This window comes from Aquarana catesbeiana, linkage group LG06 (assembly GCF_042186555.1).
Source record: "Aquarana catesbeiana isolate 2022-GZ linkage group LG06, ASM4218655v1, whole genome shotgun sequence".
NCBI classification, from domain to species: Eukaryota; Metazoa; Chordata; class Amphibia; order Anura; family Ranidae; genus Aquarana; species Aquarana catesbeiana.
The window spans coordinates 82,439,048-82,454,968 of NC_133329.1; the positions used below are offsets into that span (position 1 = coordinate 82,439,048).

The following is a 15,921-nucleotide window of genomic DNA, read 5'->3' on the forward strand; positions in this document are numbered from 1 at the left end:
CATACCCCAGTTCTTAATACCGTATATAGCCCCCTTTAACATCAATGACAGTTTGAAGTCTTTTGTGGTATTTGTGGATGAGGCGGCCCATTCCTCTTGGCAAAAAGCCTCCAGTTCCTGTAAATTCTTGGGCTGTCTTTCATGAACTGCACATTTGAGATCTCCCCAGAGTGACTCAATGATATTGAGGTCAGGACTGAGATGGCCACTCCAGGACCTTCACTTTATTCTGCTGTAGCCAATGACAGGTCGACTTGGCCTTGTGTTTTGGATCATTGTCATGTTGGAATGTCCAAGTATGTCCCATGCGCAGCTTCCTGGCTGATAAATGCAAATATTCCTCCAGTATTTTTTGATAACATACTGCATTCATCTTGCCATCAATTTTGACCAAATTTCCTGTGCTTTTGTTGCTCACACATCCCCAAAACATCAGCGATCCACTCCACGATTGACTCCTCTCCAAATGTAGCGTTTATGGTTGTGGCCAAAAAGCTCAATTTTGGTCTCATCACTCCAAATGACTTTGTGCCAGAAGGTTTGAGGCTTGTCTCTGTGCTGTTTGGCTTATTGTAAACGGGATACTTTGTGGAATTTGTGTAGTAATGTCTTTCTTGGCGACTCGACCATGCAGCCCATCTTTCTTCAAGTGCCTCCTTATTGTGCATCTTAAAACAGCCACACCACGTTTTCAGAGAGTCCGGTATTTAACCTGAAGTTATTTGTGGGTTTTTCTTTGCATTCCGAACAATTTTCCTGGCAGTTGTGGCTGAAATTTTAGTTTGTCTACCTGACCGTGGTTTGGTTTCCACAGAACCCCTCATTTTCCACTTCTTGATTAGAGTTTGAACACTGCTGATTGGCATTCTCAATTAATTGGATATCTTTTTATATCCCTTTCCTGTTTTATACAGTTCAACTACCTTTTCCCACAGATCCTTTGACAATTCTTTTGCTTTCCCCATGACTCAGAATCCAGAAACGTCAGTGCAGCACTGGATGAAAGATGCAAGGGGTCTGTCAGGAGTCCAGAAACTCATAGATCTTTTATACACACACTAATTACAAGCAAACAGATCACAGGTGAGGATGGTTACCTTTAACAGCCATTCAAACCCCTTTGTGTCAACTTGCGTGCATGTTATCAGGCCAAAATCACTAGGGTGTGTAAACTTTTGATCAGGGTCATTTGGGTAGTTTCTGTTGTCATTATGATTTAAAAAAACTAAACACAGTTGATTGATAATAAATGGCTTCAGACAAACACTAACCATGAGTGAAAGAAATGTTTTTGTGTTATCATTCATATTCTCTGAAAAATGGCCAATAAATCATAAATTCTGCCAGGGTATGTAAAATGAGCACAACTGTAAATGGCAAAAAAGGTTTAATGTTGATGAATGTAAAGTTATGTACTTGGGGGCTAAGAATATGCATGCTTTATACATGCTAGGGGGAATACAACTGAGGGGATCCACAGTGGAGAAGGGGGTTTTGGTAGATAATAGCATGCAATGCCAAGCTGCTGTTTCCAAGGCAAGCAAAGTATTTTCTTGTATTAAGAGAGGTATGGACTCCAGGGAGAGAGATATCATGTTTTCCCTGTACAAATCATTAGTAAGACTACATCTGGAATATGCAGTTCAGTTTTGGGCACCAGTTCTTAAAAAGGATATCAGGGAACTGGAAAAAGTGCAGAGAAGGGCAACCAAACTGATAAGAGGCATGGAGGAGCTCAGCTATGAGGAAAGATTAGAGGAACTGAATTTATTCTCTGTTGAGAAGAGGAGATTAAGGGGGGATATGATCGACATGTACAAATACATAAGGTGTCCATATGGTTAACTGGGTGTTGAGTTATTCACTTTAATGTCATCACAGAGGACAAGGGGGCACTCTTTACGTCTAGAGGAAAAGAGATTTCATCTCCAAATATGGAAAGGTTTCTTCACAGCAAGAGCTGTGAAAATGTGGAATAGGCTCCCTCCAGAGGTGGTTCTGGCCAGCTCAGTGCTTTAAAAAAGGACTGGATTCTTTCCTAGAGGTACATATTATAACTGGGTACTAACATTTATAGGTAAAGTTGATCCAGGGAATATCCAATTGCCTCTCGGGGGATAAGGAAGAATTTTTTTCCCTTGCTGTAGCAAATTGTATCATGCGTTGCTGGGGTTTTTTGCCTTCCTCTAGATCAACTGTGGGTATAGGATTGGGTATATGGGATTGTATGGAGTTTTTTGTTTGTTTGAACTAGATGGATTTGTGTCTTTTTTCAACCTGACTAACTATGTAACAATGTAACTATGAGTCGATGCCAACAACAGAATGGTTTATCTGGTATGGTTGTTAGGCTGGGCAAAGACCAGAAAATATCCTCCTGAGTCCTGCCCACCCTATCCTCCTGGTCATAAGCAAGATGAATATTGAAGACAATTTTCAAAATGTAATTATATTGGGATAAGAAAAATAAAAAACTGCGCTTGGAAGAAAAATACTATAGAATAAAAATATAAAAATATATAAGCTGCGGTTATAAGTGAGGCACACCAATATAGAAAATAAAAACAGGAAACCGTGCTAGGAATTATAATAACCAGGTGTGTGGTTCTATACAAAAAAAGTCCAACAGTCAAAGAACATAGGTGAATAACGTGATTATCTCAAAAGTTCAAATCTATTAAGGTGAAAATCTTGATGAACACTTCTATAAGGTGAAGTGCTTACCAGAAGTAAGTCAAAAAAAGGGCAAGTGGCTTATGTCCCAGCCTGGGCCTTTGGAGAACGATCCCAATGGAGCAGGAAGGTCACACTCGTGCGTGTGTGCAGATCAGCCAGGGATTATCCCAAATATATGACAAAAAAAACATAGCTTAATACTGATAACAAAATAAATTCAAAAAAAAAAAAAGGTGCAACCCTCCACAAAACAAAAACAAGAATTTTCATAAATCACTTCCAGTGTATCAGACACACAAAGGATCATTGAGTGAGTGCCATGCAAACATGCAACATAGTGAAATATCCCTGGATAAAAAGTGTGTTGAACCTTTCAAATAATCCTCTTACCAGATATTTAAAGGCAAATGAAATAACCATCACCAAGATGAGCGGTAAAAAAAAGGTTAGCAGTAAAAAAAGGAAGGATTCCTCTGGGTGCAACAAGCCACTTGTAGAATCTGCTTACCAGATGCCAAACAAATGCATGCAGATTCACACGGCCGAGATCAAGACACCACAAGCAGTGACACAGGGTATGGAATTCCAGCGAGCCTTACGAAAATCCTGGTCTTTGGTTCCAGTCTAATCAACTGCAGAGCTTGTACAATATTTGATGGAGTCACTGGCCCTCGGAATGAATCTTGCCATTTGTGGGTAGTTTCCATGAAACACAGAGCTGGCGAGCTGTAGATGCAGGCCTGCATCATGTGGTGTCTTGATCTCGGCCGTGTGAATCTGCATGCATTTGTTTGGCATCTGGTAAGCAGATTCTACAAGTGGCTTGTTGCACCCAGAGGAATCCTTCCTTTTTTTTACCGCTAACCTTTTTTTACCGCTCATCTTGGTGAGATAATCACGTTATTCACCTATGTTTTTTTTGTATAGAACCACACACCTAGTTATTATAATTCCTGTTTTTATTTTAACAGAGAAGGAAGAAGGTTTTTATTTTAATTATATTGGGATGTTTATGGGCACCCCTAAGGTGCCAAAAGTCAGGTTATGCATAATTTTGTCATGTTCTTTCTGCCAAATGGGGACACAAATGATTGGTTCAGATTTCAAACACCAATAGAAATGTTTTCAAAGATCAATCACTAAGGGCTCATTTCGATCTATGTGTTTGAATAAGGGGTGCGTTTTTTGCAGCGTTAGGCAGGTGTGTTTATCATGCATCAATGGATTCCCAATGCATTTTTGAAGACCATTTGGAGCGGATAGAGTTAACAACCATTGACCAAGGCTTGTCAAAACCTGTTGTCAACCCCCTAAAAACCATGTCAGATTTTGACAGCATTGCTCTACAGTGCTCTACAGCATTGGGGTGGCAGCAGGCTCTATCTCTATTATGGGAAAGTTGGACACATGAGTTTTCACCACCTTAGGATGGAAGCATGATCCCATGGCCACTGAATAATGATCTTAGGCTTGGAATGTTGTGAAATTTTTTTTAAACCAAGTTGAATGGTCCATATCTGTTGTTGGCATGCAGATGCAGTGTACATGGCCAATACTGATAGAGGTTTTTTTCTCTACTGTGTCATGTGAAGAAATTTCCTGATTAATGGATTAAACATAATTTGATTACCGCATCCTGCTCCTGGACCTATTTGTATCTTTATAGTTATTGACAGTAGCTGGAGGCTGCCTGACTGGTTGAGTGGGGTTGGATCATTTCAACCTGCATATTTATACAGTATCTCACAAATATATATATATTTGCTGACATCCGACCCCGTCCGATCCGCTAAAAGCAGATGGATGGCCCTACGTCCAGGTCCGTCGCTGGTGGATCGGATCGGGTGAGATCTGATGAAAACAGACATGCTGTCCATTTTCGTCCGATCCCTCCATAGGCGGCAGCGGCACCTGACAAGCCCCTCGCCGCTCAGTGAGCAGAGAGGGACCTGTCATCTGCCGGCTCAGCGGAGATCAACGGACTGATCTCCTGCTGAGCCGGCGGAGTGAGGCGGACTCCGTGGAAACGGAGTCCGCCTCATGTGAAAGGGGCCTAAAGCCTAGGACCATATCCTACCTTGTAGCCAGACCTTGTCATTAGTTTCAGGGCTTTCTTTTTCACACACTCTCTTTGTTGTGAAAGCCTGCTGCTGGGTGAAAAGTCTGACTGTCGAAGGAACAATAAAAAAGGTACAAAGAGGGCACCATGTTAGCAAGGAACTGACCTGAGTTTACTTAATGTATAATGTATACTTTTGCCCCTATGCCTCAATCAACATACGTCTATAGGCTGAGGATATTACGGTACTTAAAAAAATTGTTATCAATTAAATGAACCAAGTATGTAAAATTTTTTTTTTGATTTTTCATTCCTTTTACTGTTCATTTTCCATGCAGTTTAACTGTTCCTTTCCTGCTCTGTTCAAACGACTTACCCCACCGTGGAGAAGAAAAGGAAAAAAGAAAAAACAGAAGGACAAAGGGAACAAATTCAAGAGGAAAAACAGTCAAAGCAGACAACGTTCCAAACAACGTCTTTTCCAATAACCGCTGGGAAAGTCTGGATAGGATTTATGTGACAATTGCAATTAAAATTATCAAGAGATGGAGCTGGGCAACAGCAGTTTGGAGGTAAGTGTATGCCAATTTTCTTTGGTAAAGTTCCATCAAACAACTGACAGGTAGATACTATATTATACTATGCTATTACTCACAGGCAAAACAGGGCAGTTTGAAAGGCAATTAACATTTTTAAAGGTTCTTTTGCTGATTAGATCCACCGGGCATATCTGAAGCTACCACCTCAACCATCTTTGTAAAATGACTAAAAATAAATAAAATTCAATCAAAACGAAACCATTAACATAGCATATAAATCTCTTTCAAATGCACAAATAATAGATCCGTGTGACTAAAAAAATATTGTCTGAATAATAATATCTTTAATACCAAAATATAAAGTGCCAAGTCCAAAATGCATTTTAGCATCCACTTATGTACAAATGATAATGAATAGTGAAAAAGTATATTGTGAAAAAAAGCATATATATATATATATATATATATATATATATATATATATATACACACACAGTGCCTTGAAAAAGTATTCATACCCCTTGAAATTTTCCACATTTTGTCATGTTACAACCAAAAATGTAAATGTATATTGTGGGGATTTTATGTGATAGACCAACATAATTGTGAAGTGGAAAGAAATTCATAAATGGTTTTCCAAATTTTTTTTACAAATAAATATCTGAAAAGTGTGGCGTGCATTTGTATTTAGTCCCCATTACTCTGATACCCCTAACTAAAATCTAGTGGAACCAATTGCCTTCAGAAGTCACCTAATTTGTAAATAGAGTCCACCTGTGTGTAATTTAATCTCAGTATAAATACAGCTGTTCTGTGAAGTCCTTAGAAATTTGTTAGAGAACCTTAGTGAACAAACAGCATCATGAAGGCCAGGGAACACACCAGACAGGTCAGGGATAAAGTTGTGAAGACGTGTAAAGCAGGGTTAAGTTATAAAAAAATATCTTAAGCTTTGAACATCTCATTATCATTTGTATATATTGTCCCATGCCCACAATTGATCCAGAGGAAGGTAACAAACTCCAATTTGCTTCAGCAGGGGAAAGAATTCAATCTTGATCCCCAAAGAGGCAATCGCATATTCCCTGGATGAACTTTACCTATAAATATTAGTATCCGATTATATTATGTGCATCTAGGAAAGAATCCAGGCCTTTCTTAAAACAATTTACTCAGCTGCCCAGCTCTGGAGGGAGTCTATTCCACATTTTCATAGCTCTTACTGTAAAGAAGTCTTTCTGTATTTGGAGATGAAATCTCATTTCCTCCAGACGTAAAGAGTGCTCCCTTGTCCTTTGTGATGACCTTAAAGTGAATAACTCAACACCAAGTTTACTACATGGACCACTTATGTATTTGCACGTTGATCATATTCTCCCTTAATCTCCTCTTCTCGACAGAGAATAAATTCAGTTCCTCTAATCTTAGCTGAGCTTCTTCATGCCTCTTATCAGTTTGGTTGCCCTTCTCTGCACTTTCTCCAGTTCCCCGATATCCTTTTTGTGAACTGGTGTCCAAAACTGAACTGCATATTCCAGATGAGGTCTTACTAATTATTTGTACAAGGGCAAAATGATATCTGTCTATTTGGAGTCCATATCGCTCCTAATATAAGATAAATGATAAAGGATTTTGCTCACTTTGGAAACTACAGCTTGGCATTGCATGCTATTATTAAGCTTATTATCTACCAGAACACCCAGATCCTTCTCCACCATTGATTCTGCCAGTTGTGCTCCTCCTAGTATGTATGATGCATATGCATATTCTTAGCCCCGAAGTGCATAGCTTTACATTTATCAATACAGTAAAACCTTGAATTGCGAGCATAATTCGTTCCAGAAACAAGCTTGTAATCCAAAGCACTTGTATATCAAAGCAAATTTCTCCATAAGAAATATTGGAAACTCAGGTGATTCGTTCCACAACCATTTATTCATAAGTCCTTCAGTTTATAGTCCATATAAAAAGATTATAGGAATGTGATTGCAAAATGTCCAGCCACAAATGGAAGCCTCCACAAGGGTATTAGAAGCAAAATCCAGCAAGGAGCTACAAAGTATAAAAGAGAAGAGAGGTGCCTCTAAGTGTAGGAATATGTTGATAAATGTTGTACCTTCATTAAATGTAACCATATTGCTACACTTAGAGGCTTCCTCTCTTTTCTTTTATACCCTGTTGTGACATGACGCTACTTGTATATCAAGACATCACTTGTATAGCAAGTCAAAAATTATTTAAAAATGTTGCTTGTCTTGCAAAACGCTCTCAAACCAGGTTAATCTCAAACCAAGGTTTTACTGTATTAAACCTCATTTGCCACATAGCTGCCCAATTAAACAGTGCATTGAGGTTGGCTTGTAAATTGGAGACATTCTGTAAGGACGTTATTCCACTGCATAACTTGGTGTCATCTGCAAAGACTGAAATGGTATTTTTAATTCCAGACCCAATATTATTTATTATTATTATTATTTATTATTAAAAAGTAAGTATCCCAACAATTAATCTTGGGGTACAACACATATAACCCTAGACCATTTAATAACCACTACTCTTTGAATTTGGTCTTTTGTTTCAATGTTTTTATTTCAATTTTCACATTTCCATAGTAAAACATAAGTATAAACTATAGAAACCGTTTCATAATAAAATTTGTCTCTTCACACTGAAAGTGATTATAAACTATCAATGATATGGTGCTGACATATCAACCTCCAAGCTGTGATTAATATAATAATTATTACATTCATGTTATTCCATTGGGATCTGTGTCGAAGTTAACCTTACATTTCTAGATTTTACCTAGATGACCCACTTTATTTCGTCAGCCCAATTAGAGGTATTGAAGAAGAAAGTTGTACCCAAAGAAAGGTTGTTAGGAAGAAAGAAAGAGAGAGAAAGTTAGACGTTTAGTAAGTGACCCCCGCCCCCCCACCGGTCCCCCTATTTTAGTGCAGTCCTAGAGCAGTCCTAGAGCTTCCCGTTAAATATTAAATCCAGGGGCTCTATATCTTTTCAAACTGTTGCATTTTATCATTTAGAGTTGCTGTCATTCGTTCGTTGAGCATGATCCAGGAGAGTTTATGTTTGAGCTGGCCGAACAGAACCACCGAACAGAACCACCGCCAATTTCCAGGATTTTGCTATTGTGATTTTTGCTGCTATAAATATAAACCTTATGAGACACCTTTGGGACTTTGAAGCTGATTTGACCTCGGCACCTAGTAACGCCTGTCCTGGGGATTTAATCAGGTTTACCTGAGTGAGGGTGCACACAAAATTGTACACCCTGATCCAGTAGCGCCTCACCTTAGGACACTGCCACCATACGTGGTACATCGTCCCCAGTTGTCCACATCCACGAAAACATCGAGGGGATGCTTCTGGTATGAAGGTCGCCAGTCTTGCCGGGACTGGTGACTACCTCATGAGGACTTTGAAATTTGCTTCTATTAATGAGGTATTTATGATAGATTTCGTGGCTCCCTGGGCTATTTTATGCCACTCGCCCAGCTCACCGCTCTCCTGGAGGTCTGCCTCCCATCTCTTCATAGGATTGTATATATTTCTGAGATATGTCCTCTGATCTTATCGTACTGTACACACAAATGTTCCATCGGGGTCATCGTAACTATGTCTGAATTTCTTGATATAGTAAATAGGAAATGCACTATCTGTGTGTATCTAAAAACTTCTGATGTCGGCAGCTGATGTTTTTCTTCTAGTACTTTTCATGTTAAGATACCACTATGATCACATAAATCCGCTATTCTCAGTAACCCCTTGTTCGTCCACCATTCAAACGTTCTGGGGGTGAAGCCCGGGGTGATACTCACGTTTCCCAGTAGCGGGGCTAATGGAGTGTGTAGGGATTGGAGCTTGTGAGATTTAAGTAGTCTGTCCCATATGCTCAGAGAAATAGAGAGTGCCGGACATAAAATCGGGGGGTCTTTGCTTAGGAGATAGCCAAAGGATGGAGGAAATTGAGTATGACTTACAGGTTATGGCCTCTATCTTAATCCAAATCGGATGGGGTCGTGAGCTGTGGAATCTGGTAAGATGCGTCAGCTGTGCAGCATAGTAGTCCTTTAGTAAATCTGGGAAAACTAGTCCACCTAGTCCACGTACGTATGTTCATCCTAGGCCTCTTATTCCCCCAAATGAACGACAAACGTTTAGTTTGAAATTATTTCAGGTCTAGTTTGACTAGTCCCAATGGTAGCGTTCTGAAAAAATATAATATCCTTGGTAGCACGTTCATTTTAACCGAGTGTAGTCTGCCAAACCACGACGGTGGGTGAAGTGACCATTTTGTCAGATCTGTTTCTAAGTTTTTAAACAATGCAGGGTAATTTGGGGAGTATAGTGTATTCCATGATGGGGTGAGGTTTATTCCCAAATATGGGAGGGTATTTGTTTTCCATATGAATTTGTAAGACCGTTTTAGAGTGGAGATCGTGGATTCTTCCAAGGAAATGTCCATAGCTTGAGATTTTTCATGACTGATTTTTAGGCCTAAGATTTTGGAGAATGGTTTAAGTATAGTGTGTAGATTGGGGAGGGTAGTAATAGGGGATGAGATTGCCATTAATTTATCATCCGCAAAAAGGATGCATTTATGTTCGATACCCCCACATGTTATACCTTTGACATCTAATGAGGCTCGTATCTGATTTGCTAGTGGTTCTAAGGCCAACACAAAAAGTAATGGGGATAGTGGGCAGCCTTGGCGTGTTCCTCTTTGGATGTTAATTGGACCTGAAAAATAAGCTTTCACCGTTAGTGCTGCCGTCGGGGAGCTATATAGTGTTTGAAGTGTGGTTAGGAAGTGAGCTCCAAACCCCAGTCGATCCAGGACAAAGAAGATGTAGTCCCAAGACAGGGAATCAAATGCCTTATGCATGTCTAGAGAGAGCAGCATTCCCTGCCTTGGCCTCCCCCCCAATTACAGCCTGAGTGGATAGCTGATATAATATCTATGACCCTTCTCGTTTGGTCAGTTGTCTGATGTCCTGGTACAAAGCCCATCTGGTCTGGGTTGAATTTGGTTTTCTATCCATTTACAAACTGATTTTTACAAGCCTGTAGACTTTACCTTACATATTAGCCGTGTGTGGGGAACTGTGTCAAACGCTTTTGCAAAATCCAAGTATACCACGTCCACAGCCACTCCTCTGTCTAAGGTTTTGCTCACCTCCTCATAAAAAAAAAATCAGGTTTATTTGACAGCTTCTGTCTTTCATGAATCCATGCTATTTGTTACTTAAAATATTTTTTTCCTGCAAGAACTTATCTATGTGGTCTTTCTTTAAACTCCCCAGTATCTTCCCAACTATAGAAATTAAACTAACAGGTCTATAATTACGTGGTAAGGACTTTGACCCCCTTTGACATATAGGAGCCACATTGGCCTTACGCCACTACAGTGGTACTATCTCAATCATTAAAGAGCTCCTCAAAATTAGAAACAATGGTTTTGAAATGACAGAGCTCAATTCTTTTAGGATCCATGGGTGGATGCCATCTGGTCCAGGTGCTTTATTCACCTTTATTCTGTCTAAATATTTCTGGACCATATCTATTGAGCCATTTAGCATCATTTAGGGGTTTCAATACCATCCTCATTATGGACACGAGCTGCCCCATGCTCATTTGTATACACAGAGCTGAAGAATGTTTTTAATAAATTTGCCTTCTCTTTGTCCCCAGTCACCCACTCCAGATTAATTTGAAAAGACCCTACGTGTTCAGACCTGACCTTTTTACTATAAATATATTTGAAGAATTTTGGGGGGTTTGTTCTACTATCTTTTGCAATCTGTCATTTGTTTTGAATTTTTGCGGCCTTTACTATTTACATATTCTGTTATATTCTTTGTAACATTTAAACAATTATAGTGTTCCTTCATTTATATATTTTTTAAAAGCTATTTTCTTATTATCTATAGCTTTTTTTTAAACTTTGGATGTGAGCCACATAGGTTTTATTTTTAGCCTTTTAAATTTATTGCCCATGGGAATATACTTTGCAGTAAGTTCACATACTGTCTTTTTGAAGAATTCCCATTTCTGTTCTGTGTTCATCAATGCCATCGGAAAAATTCCGATGGAAAAATTCCGATGGAGCCCACACACGGTGGGAATTTCCAACAACAAGCTCTGATCGCACATATTCCATCGGAAAGTCCGACCGTGTGTACAGGGCATTAGACTGGGAGGGAGTCCCAGTCTAATGCCCTGTACACACGGTCGGACTTTCCGATGGAATATGTGCGATCAGAGCTTGTTGTCGGAAATTCCCACCGTGTGTGGGCTCCATCGGACTTTTTCCATCGGAATTTCTGACACACAAAGTTTGAGAGCAGGCTATAAAATTTTCCAACAAAATCCATTCTGACCGTGTGTGGACAATTCCGATGCACAAAGTGCCACGCATGCTCATTATAAATTAAGAGACGAAAGCTATTGGCTACTGCCCCGTTTATAGTCCCGACGTACGTGTTTTACGTCACCGCGTTCAAAACGATCGGATTTTCCAACAACTTTGTGGGACTGTGTGTATGCAAGACAAGTTTGAGCCAACATCTGTCTGAAAAAATCCATGGATTTTGGTGTCGGAATGTCCGATCAATGTCCGATATGTCCGTGTGTACAGGGCATAAGTCCTGGAGAGTAGCCCTCATCCTTGGAAAATTTGCTTTCCTAAAGTTAAGTGTTTTTATCGTTCCTGTATGTGTATGTTACTTATAACTAACATTAAATGAACAATCTAAAACCAAGAAAATCTTGCGAGCTACCCAAAATCTGTAAATATGTAACACAAAAATACTTTGTTTGCACGTCAGCACATTTTTTATTTAGTCTCATCGCATCAAGACACTTATGCTAACATCAAGATAGCGCAGTATTTCCCCTATAAATATAACTTTAAATTAAATCATGTTATGGTCATTGCTACCCAGATGTTCGCCAAGCCATACACTCCTACTGATTAGCAGTGGGCAGGCAAGTGTAAAGGTTTTTCACCTTTGCAATGAAGTAGAAACTTGCTATAATTTCTGGGTAGTGTGGAGAAGGGTTGGAAGATGACTTTGTTTTCTGGACCACACAAGATATAAGGTGAATCTTCCAGTTCTAGTTAAAAAGTGTTTTATGTATCCCAACTGGAGAAATTGTACTCAGTTTCTGGGATGAGAGCTACACAAGTAGTTAGATTACATCTTTTCAACATTGAAAGAAAGTTCTGAAATATAACTATTGCAGATGGTATCACAGATCACCCACTGTCTGTGGGTACACACCTACTAGGATCCTCACCATGGTATCAAGAAACAAACAAACAAGCTGCTGGTCCAATGTATTTTTCCTTGATATCAAACAAGCCTTATTGCAAGTAATGTAAACTCACAAAGCCAGACTGTGGCCACATTGCTCACCACTAGGCCTTCCCTCACTCCTTCAACACGTTTCATCCCAGTAAGGGCTTAGTCATTAATGTCTTGAGGTAAGGTAAGAAGTAATACAAACCTGTACATGTAAATGTGCCCTTTCACCTGTAGAATTTTGCTTCAAAGATGGTGTTTTCAAAACGTTAAGTCAATTATAAGAGTTAAAGGGGGAAAATTCAATCATTTTCCCCTTTTTTTATATTTATGGAATTTTTATTTCCTATATTTACAAACACTAATGCGTTGTTTATATTTGTGTAATGTTTATTTCCTGTATTTAAAAAAACACGAATATACTTCAAAATAAGTCAATCCACTGCCCCCCCAAGGGAACAGGAAACATTTTTTTTTCTCTTTATTTTTTTAAGTTGTCCAGCATACAGGAAAATTAACAATTCACTGATCAGATGTTTCAAGCATATAAACACCACACAGATCCATTTAAATTAAAAAGTACAACATTACTCCAATCTTGAGTACATCAACAACTAGTTATATTGAAGTAATCCATATTCTGTCCTCCATTCGTCCTACTCCTCCTGCAGGCCCAGACAACACTTTTTTTTAAAAAAAGTGACATCAAACTAAAACAAAAACAAACTAAACCCAAACCAAACCAAAAAAAAAAAAAACGGAAAGGGGGGGGGGGGCAAGGTGGGGGGGGGGGGGGGCGAATATGAAAATCATTTTCAACTAGTGCTAGTGAAAAATTGGTAGATCCGACGGTATATCTGATTCATGACACACCTTTATCTAACAAAAGGGACAAAAACTCACTGTTGAAACATCTCCTAATGGATGTAAAGGCTTGTATCCCAGCACTTTGGGAGAGTACAACCCCCCCCCCCCCCCTGAATAAATCTCACTGGCTAGCTAGAATCACGGAAATTCAGGAAATGTTAATGAAGGACCAGAGGAAAAAATAATGGAAGATTTGGACCCATCCCATACTTTTTCTATAAAGACCAGTCTCCTTTGGCTACACAGGGGTGAATTCCTGCCCCTAGATCTTTGTCTGGTGGGTGGTCAGGTGGGGAAGGGGATCTGGTTTTCCTTCCTATGTTCATGTGCCATTCCCTCCTTGATTCCTGATTCCCCTTTCTGTCACCCCCCTTTTTTTTATCTTTACCCCCTCCCATTTCTTCTCATTCTCTAAAAGTATCTGCCTCTATCCTTTGAAAAACTTACGGGAGTGGTACTTGCCAAGATGTTATGTAGTATACTACATTGAACGCTTCCACATTTTCCAGTTTTCTGTATTTGTGTAACTTTGATGTACAGATGCGATACATTCACATTTGTTGGTTTCTTGAAATATGTTTTGTACCGCTGTATGCATACATTTCTGATTCTGTAACCTTTTGGAGATGTGGCAAAGTTGTTTCCCATATATTAAAAAATAATTTATTCAAAAAAAAAAAAATTGAAGGACAAGGATGGAAATTATTTGACAAATGTAATGGGAGCAAATGTATTTTTAACCACTGAACTTGATCCAAGCCAAGAAAAATTGTAATTAGTCTTATGTGTGTGAACTTGTCAAAGTCCATGAAGGCACAATCGAATGGTTGGACCAGCATTTTTTATACTTTCTCCTCTGAAGATTTAAACAAAATTCTACAGGTGTAAGGCCAGCAATATACATTCACATGGTGTTCTCATGGCCCCTTCATATATGTTGCCTAATAATAAAAAAATTGAGAGAAATCAAGCAATCCCGAAAGGGGAGGGGGGAAGGGGGTGTGCTGGAGAACCCTGTTTGGAGGCCAGGAGTGGGCCAATGCAGCGAGGTACTGCAACCAAGGCTGAGTGAGCCTTAAGAGCTAGGTGGATTGGTATTTTTGTGTTATATATACAGTATCTCACAAAACGGAGTACACCCTTAACTTTTTTGTAAATATTTTATTATACCTTTTCATGTGACAACACTGAAGAAATGATACTTTGTTACAATGTAAAGTAGTGAGTGAGCTTGTATAACAGTGTAAATTTGCTGTCCCCTTAAAATAACTCAACACACAGCCATTAATGTCTAAACCACTGGCAACAAATGTGAGTACACCCCTAAGTGAAAATGTCCAAATTGGGCCAAATTAGCCATTTTCTCTCCCCGGTGTCATGTGACTCGTTAGTGTTACAAGGTCTCAGGTGTGAATGAGGAGCAGGTGTGTTAAATTTGGTGTTATCGCTCTCATTTGCTCATACTGGTCACTGGGAGTTCAACTTGGCACCTCATGGCAAATAACTCTCTAAGAAACTGAAAAAAAGAATTGTTGCTCTACATAAAGATGGTCTAGGCTATAAAAATGTTGCCAAGACCCTGAAACTGAGCTGCAGCACAGTGGCCAAGACCATACAGCGGTTTAACTGGACAGCTTCCACTCAGAACAGAACTCGCCATGGTCGATCAAAGAAGTTGAGTGCACGTGCTCAGCGTCATATCCAGAGGTTGTCTTTAGGAAATAGACATATGACTGCTGCCAGCATTGCTGCAGAGGTTGAAGGGGTGGGGGGTCAGCCTGTCAGTGCTCAGACCATACGCCGCACACTGCATCAAATTGGTCTGCATGGCTGTCATCCGTGAAGTAAGCCTCTTCTAAAGATAATGCACAAGAAAGCCCGAAAATAGTTTGCTGAAGACAAGCAGACTAAGGACATGGATTACTGAAACGATGCCCTGTGGTCTGATGAGACCAAGATAAACTTATTTAGTTCAGATGGTGTCCAGCGTGTGTGACGGCAATCAGGTGATGAGTACAAATACAAGTGTGTCTTGCCTACAGTCAAGCATGGTGGTGGGAGTGTCATGGTTTGGGGCTGTATGAGTGCTCTTCGCACTGGGGAGCTACAGTTCATTGAGGGAACCATGAATGCCAACATGTATTGTGACTTACTGAAGCAGAGCATGATCCCCTCCCTCCAGGAACTGTGCCGCAGGGCAGTATTCCAACATGATAACGACCCCAAACACACCTCCAAGATGACCACTGGCTTGCTAAATAAGCTGAGCGTAAAGGTGATGGACTGGCCAAGCATGTCTCCAGACCTAAAACTATTAAGCATCTTTGGGGCATCCTCAAATAGAAGGTGGAGGAGCACAAGGTCTCTAAAATCCACCAACTCCTCCATGATGTCATCATGGAGGAGTGGAAGAGGACTCCAGTGGCAACCTGTGAAGCTCTGGTGAACTCCATGC

The 15,921-nt window shown here is 39.8% G+C and overlaps 1 protein-coding gene across 1 annotated transcript in view; it reads left to right on the top strand.

The window, feature by feature from the left end:
* AXIN1 (axin 1) overlaps nt 1–15,921 on the top strand; it is a 203,799-nt gene that overhangs the window by 31,437 nt on the left and 156,441 nt on the right. The window contains exon 2 of the mRNA XM_073636319.1: nt 5,074–5,307. The gene's annotated coding sequence lies outside the window, so the exon portion shown is untranslated. The remainder of the gene's footprint in view (nt 1–5,073; nt 5,308–15,921) is intronic.